Source organism: Diceros bicornis, chromosome 30, assembly GCF_020826845.1.
Source record: "Diceros bicornis minor isolate mBicDic1 chromosome 30, mDicBic1.mat.cur, whole genome shotgun sequence".
NCBI classification, from domain to species: Eukaryota; Metazoa; Chordata; class Mammalia; order Perissodactyla; family Rhinocerotidae; genus Diceros; species Diceros bicornis.
The window spans coordinates 6,483,494-6,495,744 of NC_080769.1; the positions used below are offsets into that span (position 1 = coordinate 6,483,494).

The following is a 12,251-nucleotide window of genomic DNA, read 5'->3' on the forward strand; positions in this document are numbered from 1 at the left end:
CCCTGGGAAAAGCAAACTGGGGACTTACGGTGGAATTCTAAGCTCAAGTCCTTATTTAAATGCCCAGAATTAGGAAGGGAGCAGGGCTGTCATACTCTACAATTTTTAGGCACTAACTCAAAATTGTTGTTTTTCTCTTCAAAATTGATCCCGTGATGCCTAGGCATCAGTCTTTAGGGAAAATCATGGGCATTGTCTGGATCGTGGAGATACTAAAAGCCACTGGCAGGATTTTGATCCATTCAACTGTTGAAGAACACTTGGGTTACTTCCACCTTTTTGGCTATTGTGGACAATGCTAATGTGAACACGAGTTGACATAGATGTGTTTGAGTCTCTGCTTTCAGTTATTTTGGGTCCTTACCCAGAAATAGAATTGCTAGATCAGATGGCAATTCAATTTGTAACTTTTTTGAGGAAATTCCATGTTGTTTCTCATACCATGAACATGATTTTATATTCCTAGCAATAGTGCACAAGTGTTCCAAAGGATGTTTTCACTTTCTTGATGGGCATCCTTTGAAGCATGAAAATCATAAACTTACCTTTTTTTCCCGTTTTTGCTCTTAGTGTTTTATCCAACAGTTCTGTGCCAAATTTAAGATCAAGAATTTTTCCTCTATTTCATCTAAGAGTGTTATAGTTTCACTCATGTTTAGGTCTTTAATTCTTCTTGGTAAATTATTGTATGTGCTGTGATACAAGTGTAAAACCACTTTCTTTTCATATGGTAATACATTTGGCTCAGCACTCATTTATGAAAAAAGTATTCTTTCCCAATTGTTGGCACTTTTTTTACAAAATCAGTTGACCATAGATGTGTGGGTTTATTTTTCAAATCTCAATCTATTCCACAAATCTGTATCTCTAACCTTGTGTCAGTACCACATTATCTTGGCGACCACTGCTTAGTACAAAGTTTTGAAATCAGGAAATAGTACTCTAATCAATTGCTTTTCTTTATCAAGAATGGCTTCCTTAGGGGCTGGCCCGGTGGCGTAGCAGTTAAGTATGTGCGCTCCACTTTGGCGGCCAGGGGCTCACAGGTTTGGATCCTGGGCGTGCACCAATGCACCGCTTGTCAAGCCATGCTGCGGCGGCATCCCATATAAAGTAGAGGAAGGTGGGCACTGACGTTAGCCCACAGCCAATCTTCCTCAGCAAAAAGAGGAGGATTGGCATCGGATGTTAGCTCAGGGCTAATCTTCCTCACACACACACACAAAAGAATGGTTTGCTTATTCTGATTCCCTACAATACCATATTAATTTATTGACCAACTTCCCAATTTTGATAAAGAAATCAGCTGGGATTATGACAAGTATTGTGTTGACTCTTCTGATCATTTTGGGAAGCTGTGTCATTTCAACAGTAAGTATTCTAATCCATGAAATTGGGATGTTTTCCACCTTATTTATACCTTTATTAATTTCTTTTGATACTGTTAGTAGTTTTCATACAATTTGTTTTGTGCTTTATGGTTGAATTTATTCCTAATTCTCTTATTCCTTTTGATGCTATTTTTTTCCCCCCAAAGCCCCAGTAGATAGTTGTATGTCATAGCTGCACATCCTTCTAGTTGCTGTATGTGGGACGCGGCCTCAGCACGGCCAGAGAAGCAGTGTGTCGGTGCGCGCCAGGGATCCCAACCCGGGCCGCCAGCAGTGGAGCACGCGCACTTAACCGCTAAGCCACTGGGCCGGCCCCTGATGCTATTTTAAATGCATTTTGTTTCTTAATTTCATTATCTGATTGTTCATTGCAACTATATAGAAATACTACTCATTTTTATATTTTGATCTTGTATCCTACAATGTGGCAGAATTCAATTATCAGTTCTAACAGTTTTTTGGTGGACTTCTCAGGGTTTTCTATATGCAAGTCTAGGGGTGGAAAACTTTCCCCTTCTTCCCTCGTAGGTTCTTTGACTGGTGTAATAAAGCGACGTGGGCCAGCCCCAGTGGCCTAGTGGTTGAGTTCACTGCATTCTGCTTTGGCAGCCTGGGTTGGGCTCCCAGGCACAGACCTACACCACTCAACTGTTGGTGGTCATGCTGTAGCAGCAGCTCACATACAAAAAGAGGAAGACTGGCAATGGATGTTAGCTCAAGGCAAATCTTCCTCAGGAAAAAAAAAATGCTGTGACATAAGACAGATTAACAGAAGAAAAACATTACCTATGTATGGGAGCCCCTTAAAAAGATGAGACTCAAAGAAGTAACCAGAGCAGGAAGCTTTTATGCCTTTTAGATAGAAAAACAATACATTTGGGAAGAATTGACAAGGCAGAGGGGTTTGGGCTAGGGATAGTAAATGCTGAAGTAATAACAAGATTTGTCTACACAGGCATCTCAGCCCTAAATTCCCTGTCTCTGATGATAAGGTTGCCTTCTGCCCTCCTGGTTCAAGGAGGGTACTGTTCATGTGGGAAATTCATCTCCTGCTTGCAGTAGGGGCAAACAAAGGTCAGAGTGTCTTCCTTGCAATGGTTGTTTCTCAAGTACCTTTAATTTAAAATGATCAATATGCCAATGTGCCATATTTTGAGGTGACATATGCTGAACCTCTACACAAGATACCTCATCTGGAAGTAGAGCATTTAACATCTTCCCAGACAATCTGCATGCATTTTATTTCCTTTTCTTGCCTAATGGTTCTGGCTAATATCTCCGGTACATCCTATAATAGAAGTGTGAAGAGCAGACATCCTTCTTTGGTTCCTTACCTTCAGGGAAAAGGATTCCAGTCTTTCACCATTAAATATAATATTAGCTGTGGATTTTCCATAGATGCTCATTATGAAGTAAGTAAATTCCCTTCTATTCCTGGTATGCTGAGGGTTTTAATCATGAAAGAGTACTGATATTGTCAATTATTTTCCTCAAGTCTTTTGAAATGATCTTGCCGTTTTTCATTTTTTTTCTGTTGATATCCTTTGTTACATTAAAGGATTTTGAAATCTTAACCCAATCCTTCATCCTTGGAATAAACCCAGTTGGTCATGGTGTTTAATTCTTTTTATATGTTGTCGGATTGGGCTTGCTAGTATGTGTTGAGGTTTTTTGCATTCATACTCACAAAAGAAACAGGTGTGTAGTCTTTTTGGCAACACACTTGGTTCTGGTATCAGAGTAGTACTGGCTTCACAAAATGAATGGAGAGTTTTGTCTCCGTTCTATTATTTCAAAGAGCAGGTGAAGAACCTGTAACAAACCTTCTTTGAGTGTTTTGGAAAATTCTGAGTTGAAGCCACCTGGGCCTAGGCTTACTTCAAGAGTTGTTTATTGAGTTAACTACTTCGTTTATTATATTTTTATTCAGATTTTCCATTTATTCTTGAGTTAGTTTTGGTACTTTGTGTCTTTCAAGGAATGTATCCATTTCATCTGAGTTACCTAATTTTTTGCCATACAATTGTTCATTGAATTCTTCATGATCCTTTTTATTTCTGTAATGTCAGTAATAATATTCCCCTTTTTTCTGGGGTGTATTAATTTGAATCTTCCTTCTATTTCTCTAGATTAATTCAGGTGAAAATTTGTCAGTTTTGTTACGTTTGGTTTCATTGACTTTCTCTATGGTTTTTCTCTTCCTCATTTCACTAATTTCTGCTCTACTTTTATTATCTCCTTTTCTCCTTGCTATGGATTTGATACCTTGTCTTTTCAAGTCACTTTAGGTGAAAAGTTAAGTTTTTGATTTCAGATCTCTCTTCTTTGCTAGTATAGGTATTGATAGCTACAAATCATTTTCTAGGTTGCGTTTGAGATGCAGCCCATAAACTTTCACCCTTTCAGAATGACATAATGTTTCTCAGCATCTCTAGTGATATTTTTGTTCTCAAGTCCCTTTGGCCAGATATGTGTATTCTCTCTCCAGCTATCTTGTGGGTGCTGTTTACAGATGTATCTTTCCAATGCTGTTACCTTCAATCTATTTTGTATCTTTGAATCTAAAGTGTGCCTTCCTGTACATAGCAAATATTTAGATCATAATATTATTTAGATCATAATAATATTAGATCATAATATTATTTAAGAGAGCTGACAATCTCTTTCTCCTGTTTGGATTATGTAATCCATTCACATTTAGTACCATTGACATACTTACAATCACATCAGCCTCCTTTTGTTTTCTATAATTTCATATTCTTCTTAGATTCTCTAGTCCTTCTCTGTAGCTTTCTATTGCAGTAAGTGAACATTTTCCAATGAAGCATTTTAATTTTTAAATAAATTTTTCACTATATTTTTGAAGTTTTCTAGGGGGTTGCTCTACTGTTTAACATATACTTCTTAATTTACAACAATGAGCTTCAGATTTATAGTACCTGGATTCCAGGGATACATGGAAAATTTACTCATAGACAGCTCTATTCCCTGCTGGTGGTTTTGTGGTATTGTTATGCAGATTATACCTATTAATGATATAGCCCAATAATGTATTGAAACACTTATTTACCATCTCTGCTCATTTCCTTAGCTCAATGCAGCTTTGCTCCCAATATGTCTTTTCTGAATTTAATGGTAAATATATTACACATATATTACATTTTTATATATAATAGTCCAAAGAGCACTTTACATACATAGTATTTTATACAATCTCTTTGATATCAGTTAAGAGAAGAATGGAGAAAATAGGTACCTGATTCTGTCTTTCCTACTTACATAATCATTTATACCGGTGTTTTAGTTTCTCTATACTGATATGAATTACCACCTGCGGTGACTTGCTTTCAACCTGAAGATCTCCTCCAGCCATTCTTGCATGCCAGTTGGCTGTCAATATATGCTCTCAGTTTTATTTGTCTGGGAAGGTCTTTATTTCACCTTCATTTTTTACAATGGAATTTTGAACATAAGATTGTTAGTTGACAGGTTTTTTCTTTGTGCACTTTGAATATGTTATCCCTCTGCCTTCTGACCTCCCTTTTTTCTGCTGAGATGTCAGCTGTTAATTTTACTGGGATTTCTTTGTAAGAGTTTAATCATTTATTCAACTGCTGTTTTCTCCACTGTATGGTTCCTACTTTTCTATATGTTTGCCTTTCTTTTAATTTTGCTGCAAATCAGACATTTTAGGTAATATATTGCAGTAAGTCTAGGTACTGGTCCCCTTCCTTCAGGGTTTTTACTGTAACTGGCGTATTTATTTGTTCAGTGACTGGCTGGATTTAAGTCTGTGTCCTCCACCCAGAGTGAAACCTCTGACAGAGCTCCTAGAATCAGACATAGCTTTGGGAAAGCCTACTCTCCTGGGACAGTGATATTGGGAGGGCTCTCTTTCTCTTTCATGAACCACAGCCAGTGGTTAAACCACTAATTGCTGGAAGATTGCTCTCTTATTTTCACCAATGTCCTGTGGGACAGAATTTGTTCCACCAATCAATTCAATAAAACTCCTTTGTAGAATTGTTTTCTGAAGTCACTGGATGATATTTGTTCTGAGCTTTGTAAGCCTCCTCTCAGCAGTCTGATTTCCTGTTTTGTTTTGTTTTGTTTTGTTTCAGAAAAATAGTCAATACTCTAAGCTGTATCTTCAATAAATATATGAGTCTACTCCTGCCTTTCACCACTCTCTTGAGAGTGTCCTTTGACTTGAACTTCTCATGATCTTGGGCCAATGAAGTTAATTCTTTGGAAAGTGATTAAGAGCTTTGTGTTCTATGGCTCACTTCACCCTTATGTTCACACAAAATCTCTATGTCAGCACCCTGACGCTCTTTTAAGGACAATGGGAAACCTCTTTCTGAGTGACAATCCCATTTTAAGAGCTGAAGGTTCAGTGCAGTAAAGAGACAGCAGCCAGGGGTTTTCTCAATTGTGTCTCACAAATGACTTATGTTACACTCACCTCATGAGATGGAACAAGGGTGATCAGTGCCCAAGTACTGTCAGCACACCACTTGAAAGGTATCACCTCAGTTCCATGTGGAGGGACTGAAACAGCGGTGTCCCCAGTTTTCAAGTACACTCACCCAGCACTTATTTACTCTCAGCAACAGGTAGCTGGGCACAAGGTTTGAAATGTTGATGTCCTGTTCTTCTCAAGAAGATATAGCCCTGTTACTGGGAGCTGGGGTGACAGGGTGCCATGTGTTCTAGACTACAGGACTCTGGAGTGGAGACTTCACCAATGTGAGCTGGGAGGAGCTACGGAGGCAGTGCTTTTGGTTCCAATACCACAGACTTTCATGTACTTATAACACTTCGTAGATTTTCTTTCATAAGTGTTCATCATTTCCTGTTTGCCTTTAGGATAAATTCCAGCAGCCTTAAATGTTTATTAAAATAATTTTCACCAGTTTTACTGGGGAGCAGTTCAGCAGAAATTCTCTCACTGTTATGCCAACCTAATACATTTAGTACAAAGCCTATTCCGCTAAATACTCACCAGTTTGAAATGGGATGGAAGAAGCTCTAATATCATTTGTCATTTTATATGTGAACAAAAGAGAAAATTTATATTTTATGGTTTGCAATAATGTATTGAACACATCATAAAAATTATTATTTAGAGACTTACACAAACAAAACGGCTTCTCACTTAAAAGGAATCACGCATTTGATTTATAAAATATTAGAATATAAGGTGTTAGGGTTCACCAGGGAAACAGAGCCAACATGATGTATGTGTTTATACATATATATTAATTTTTTCTGTTCTTGTTTTAAGGAAGTGATTTGTGTGAATATAAAGACTTAGTTAAGTCAAAAATCTGTAGTCTAGATGAGCCAGCCAGGAGAAGTACTGTAGTTCAAGTAAAAGTGTATTTTAATGGTACAATTCCTTCCTGTTCAGGGAGGGTCAATCTGTGTTCTGTTAAGAACTAGAATTGACTGGATGAGGCACATCCACATTGAGGGGGCTGATTTACCCAAAATCCACCCATTGAAATGATAATCTCTTGAAAAAGAACCCTGCACAGAAACATCCAGTAGAATGTGTGAACTAATGTCTGGGCACTATGGCTGAGCCAAGTCGACACAGAGATATTGGCTTGTAGTTTTTTCTTCCAATGTCTTTGTCTGGCTTTGATATCAGGGAGATGCTGGCCTCACAAAATGAGTTTGGAAATATGTCTTCTACTTCCAGTTTTTGGAAGAGTTTAACAAAGATTGATTTTTTTTTTTTAAGTTTTATTTATTTATTTAGTGTGTGTGTGAGGAAGATCAGCCCTGAGCTAACATCCATGCCAATCTTCCTCTTTTTGCTGAGGAAGACTGGCCCTGGGCTAACATCCATGCCCATCTTCCTCCACTTTATATGGGACACCACCACAGCACGGTTGGTGCGCGCCCGCGCCTGGGATCAGAACCCGGGCCACCAGCAGTGGAGCGTGCGCACTTAACCACTACGCCACGGGGCCGGCCCCAAATATTGATATTAATTCTTTGAATTTTTTGTTATTTAATATTGGTATGTTCAAGCTTCCTAATGTTTAATTCTTTCTTGGTAAGTTGCATGTTTCTAGGAATTTATCCATTTCTTCTAAGTTATCCAAATATTTGCAAATAAACGTCATTTCATTTTTGTTTGTCTTGAGTTTTTAAATTTCTTTTTGCTTACATTTGCACCACATAAACCGAATTCCTTTTTGATTTTTTTTTTTTTTTTGACTCAATGGCTGTCCTATAGTGTTATTTAATTTCCATGTATTTGTGAATTTTCACAATAAGATTTGAGAAAAATTGGCCTTCAGCATGAGGGGTTATGATTTCTTGAATAGATATCAGACTATGTGTAATGTTTGCTGCAGCTGGAGGTGTCAGGCACTTCATGGTCTGTCGTATCCTTGCATTTACATCCCTGGTGTGTTTGGGTTTCCCTAGAAACTCATTCTTAAGTAGAGTCTGTGTCTTGCAGCTCTCTGTTTTGATCCACTGTTTTTATCCTGGGACCCTGCTGATATGGTGTCAGGTATTTGAAAGGGAAAATGTCCTCTTCTGTTATATGATGAAAACTGCAATGTTTTGGTGGTAAAGAATCCCTGGACTATGAACTTCAGAACAGGTTCTTAGCACTTATATTTCCTCCACTTTTGTCAGAGAGGAACCTGAAGTGACTGCAGGTGTCTATCTGCACTTTGCCCAATCAGATAAGACTTTGGCACTTTAGTTTCCTTTGAGGGATGGTCTGTATTACAGACAACAAAATGCTTTTTGTGTATGTCAAAATGTTTCCCCCATTTGCTGCATGAAGCAGGAGGCAACTTTTTCTGATCTTCACTATGACACTCAGGTTGGGCTGCTGAAGGAAACATGAATTTTAGGGGGCTCCTAAGACTGGCCCCCCTAGAGGTTTTAACTCTCAAGATAATCCATATGGTGTCTCCAGCAATTCATCTACTAGAGTTTATGTGTTCCTAGAAAGTTGCTGGTTCCAGTCATTTCTCCCCCTGGTACATGGTATATCTCTATATTCACCTCTCATTTTGGTGACACTGTTTGCTATGTAACCTATAATCTCTCATGGATGTAAGAAGTCTTCCTTTTCAGAGTGTTTAGTATTTTTCTTTCCATGAAGGTCAGAGTGATCACCCAGAGCTCTTTACAGATCAGAGCAGAAACCATCCATTGATTTCTGTTACTCTGTATTTTTCCCTTGTGAGATTACACCATTTTTACTTATTGATTCTACTGCTAGAGCCATGTGGACGGTTTCAGTGTTCTTCTTTTGTGACCAATACATCTGAAAACATTATCATACAGGGATCTCTGCATTTGGTTTCCTTTTCCTTACCTTATAAAAATTCCCTACAGTGAATACAAGTGTATCACCCAAAAGATTTTTTTTTTATAATTTTATTTTTTTCCCACAAAGCCCCAGTAGATAGTTGTATGTCATAGTTGGTTTTAAAGGTTTGACCCTCCTACCTGCTGACACAAAGTAAAGGCGCATGTGAACCTTCCTCACTTGTTTACCATTGAGGACCAGACAGGGGGAGCCGGTAACTAGGGCTGATTGAGAGTCAAATATCAAAGATGAGGTCAGTGTCTCTATTAAAGTTCACTGCTGAGGTTTGTTGACTGGGTAATGACATATCTCAATTAAATGAATTTGACTTGGATATTAATTAAAAAGGCATTAGAGGGGCGGTCCGGTGGCGCAAGTGGTTAAGTGCGCGCACTCCGCTGAGGTGGCCCAGGGTTGGCGGGTTCGGATCCTGGGCACGCACCGACGCACCACTTGTCAAGCCATGCTGTGGTGGTGTCCCATATAAAGTAGAGGAAGATGGGCACAAATGTTAGCCCAGGGCCAGTCTTCCTCAGCAAAAAGAAGAGGATTGGCACATGTTAGCTCAGGGCTGACCTTCCTCACAAAAAAAAAGGAAAAAAAAAAGGCATTTGAAAAACACAAGGAAAATAACTAAGATGATAAAGCCTGAAATAGACATTTGAATCCAATCATTCCAAAGTATTGGAGAGATCCAGGAAAATGTGTCAGTATGGTTCCAGAACTCTCTACAATTATTTTAGCAATGTTATATTTTAATTTGCTGTTTCATTTATCGTTATTGGTGGCACTTTACCAGTGTAGCCCGCCCACATACAAGCAGCAGCCCTTTAAGGGGAACAGAACTCTCTCTGGCTGGTTAATAATCCAAAGCCAACTAATCATCAGCTACCAGGGTTGCCAGGGAATTTTCCTTCATGGAAAACATCTCAAACATTAGCTGTCTGCTACAAGTATTTTGAGTGTTTTGGAAATTTTTTGATTGGCCTTAACAATGTGTATGTTGAACGACATCTTGCATGCCCAAGTCTGAACCAGTGACTTCTACCACAATGAGCATGTGAATGCAAATGTTAGGAAAACATCACATTTGGGTTGAAGGGGCTGGAGGGGTTTGGAGGGAGGGTGACCAAAATGAAATATTGACACACAGGGCACACAGAGTACAGGTGATGTTAGGAGGAAGACCCAGGAGTGGGATGAGAGGTGGCTGGGGTGCATGATTACAATAAACAGAAGCCTTGTTAGGGTGACCATTCTGACAGAAATGTCTAATATGGAAAGACCTCTATTTATAAGGTGCCAGTAAGCCTGATGATCAGGACAATGTAATAGGCCCTCAAGACTGGGGATTGAATCTAACTAATGACTCAAACAGCAGGAAGATCTATTTAGAAGAATGCAAGATTTGTCTAAGTAAACCATTAGGCCATCCTATGAGGTGGTAGCCTGGGGTTGTAAGACAGGTATGAAGTCCATAGAATACCTTTTTCAAGAGTTCAGTGTTTTGTATTTTGATAAATGAGTTGATAATATCAATAATTTCCAGAGTGTCTTGGTGAGTCCTTGCAATTTGGTTTCAAGATGTTACCTGTGGTAGCATGAGTAATTTTTCTATATAAGTTTCCACCACGGTCTGAGCATAGCAAGTGTCCCAGCAGAGGGGACAAGAGGCCCTAAGAATGTCTATTCACCATCAGCTTTAGGGAGCCCTTCTTTAGCCTGGAAGGTATGTCCTTCAATTATATTGAGTGACTTGTTTTTTCACATTAGCTGCTTTGGTAAATCACTAAGGTAGCCACGGCAGAGGAGGGAAGTCTCTTGAATTTTATCCAGACCTTTAGGTTAGATGCCTGCAAATGGTTTCATATTGCATTGGATCAAAGGGCAAAGGTTATTAACAACAGGTGTGACGTTTTGGTGTGTGTCTCAGAAATTTGGGTCAATTTATCACCATGAGCAATGACATGAGCCTCTGCCAACTGATGTTTAATATGTGCAGAGAAAAAAGTGACCTGATTTGTACTTGGCTAATTGTCAGGCAAGGTATTCCCCGTCTTGTATAAGGTGCATCCTTGGATAAGGAGCTGTTGTTAGTGATGGGATGAGACAGCTAGATCACTGGCAATGGCCAAAGGATCTGTAAAAATGTGCACGAGCTCTCTTTCTGGCCAGGGAATTTTCTATTGCTAGCATGATTGTCTGGTGTTTGATAAATTGATCTGATGCTTGGGCCCAATCTTTAATCAAAGATGGTCTGCTTGATCTAGGAAAAGAATGCAGCATCTCTGCACTGGACTCCATCAGCTGTGGTGGCAGCACACTGTCTATAATGTATATGAACACCCTGGTTACTCATTTGTTCCCAAGTGACTCCCTGAGTGGCCACTGTGCCTGAAAATGAAGTGACCTCCTCCACATAGATGATATCTAACAGAGAAGAGGGGAATACACTTCCTCCTGTAGATTTGATTTGCCAGAAATGCCATTCTTGGTTCTATCCTGTAAGTGCTTATATCTCTTGAATGAAAAGGCCTCTGATTAGCACTCATGAGGGGTCCTGCAATCATGACGCAAGGCAAAATGGGAAGCTGGCTGTGGGAGATCATCAACTCACGCCCTGGAAGGACCTCCATTTACAAAAAGACTCTTGTCAGTTGCTAGCACTGACTTCTCTAATTGTGTGCAGCACTGGATAAGAATAGTTTGGTACAAGAATGGCTTGGGCAACTTACGTCCACCGTGAGAAGTTTAGAGACTCTTGTATGCATAATGGGAAGCTGCTAAAGCCTTTCTGGTAAAGGGGTTTGCAAAGGGAGATGCTAATGGTGTGAGTGTTATTTCAAAGATTCTAGAACCATTTGTTCTCCAATTCAAAGTCAGTCCATTTCTTTTTTTTTTTTATAATTTTCTTTATTTTTTCCCCCAAAGCCCCAGTAGATAGTTATATGTCATAGCTGCACATCCTTCTAGTTGCTGTACGTGGGATGCGGCCTCAGCATGGCCAGAGAAGCAGTGCGTTGGTGCGCACCCGGGATCCGAACCCGGGCCGCCAGTAGCAGAGCGCACGCACTTAACTGCTAAGCCACGGGGCCGGCCCCAAGTCAGTCCATTTCTAAGTGTTGCATGAATAAGCAAGCAGATATGATAAATATGGGATGTTACGGTTGCTGTGGCTGACAGAATGTGCCCACGACATGGGTTCTACCACTTCTTCTGTTCCCCTCTCAGCTCACAGCCCCCTCCTGTTGCCTCAGAGAAATTTTCCAGAGTGGGACATGTGTGGATTTCTAAAAATGTTTCCAAGTAAGCAGGCACAGAGTAGGCTTGAGTTGGGAAAAGAGCAGCAGGAAATGTTCTATGAATGGCAATGAGAAGAAATGATGCTGATGCACATGAATGAGGATGTCCCTGGGCATACAATTGGGATACAATTTTATGTTTTAGAACCACATTATTTCTAAAGATCTCTCCATGGAACCTGATTTACACTCAGAGACCACTCCTGGCAG

General features: G+C 39.6%; 2 protein-coding genes across 2 annotated transcripts in view; both read left to right on the top strand.

Moving 5' to 3' along the window:
* Positions 1-12,251, top strand: part of LOC131394538 (zinc finger protein 709-like) — a 340,324-nt gene that overhangs the window by 241,959 nt on the left and 86,114 nt on the right. The window lies entirely within an intron of this gene.
* The window catches only part of LOC131394559 (zinc finger protein 670-like), a 152,114-nt gene that overhangs the window by 92,116 nt on the left and 47,747 nt on the right, over positions 1-12,251 (top strand). The window lies entirely within an intron of this gene.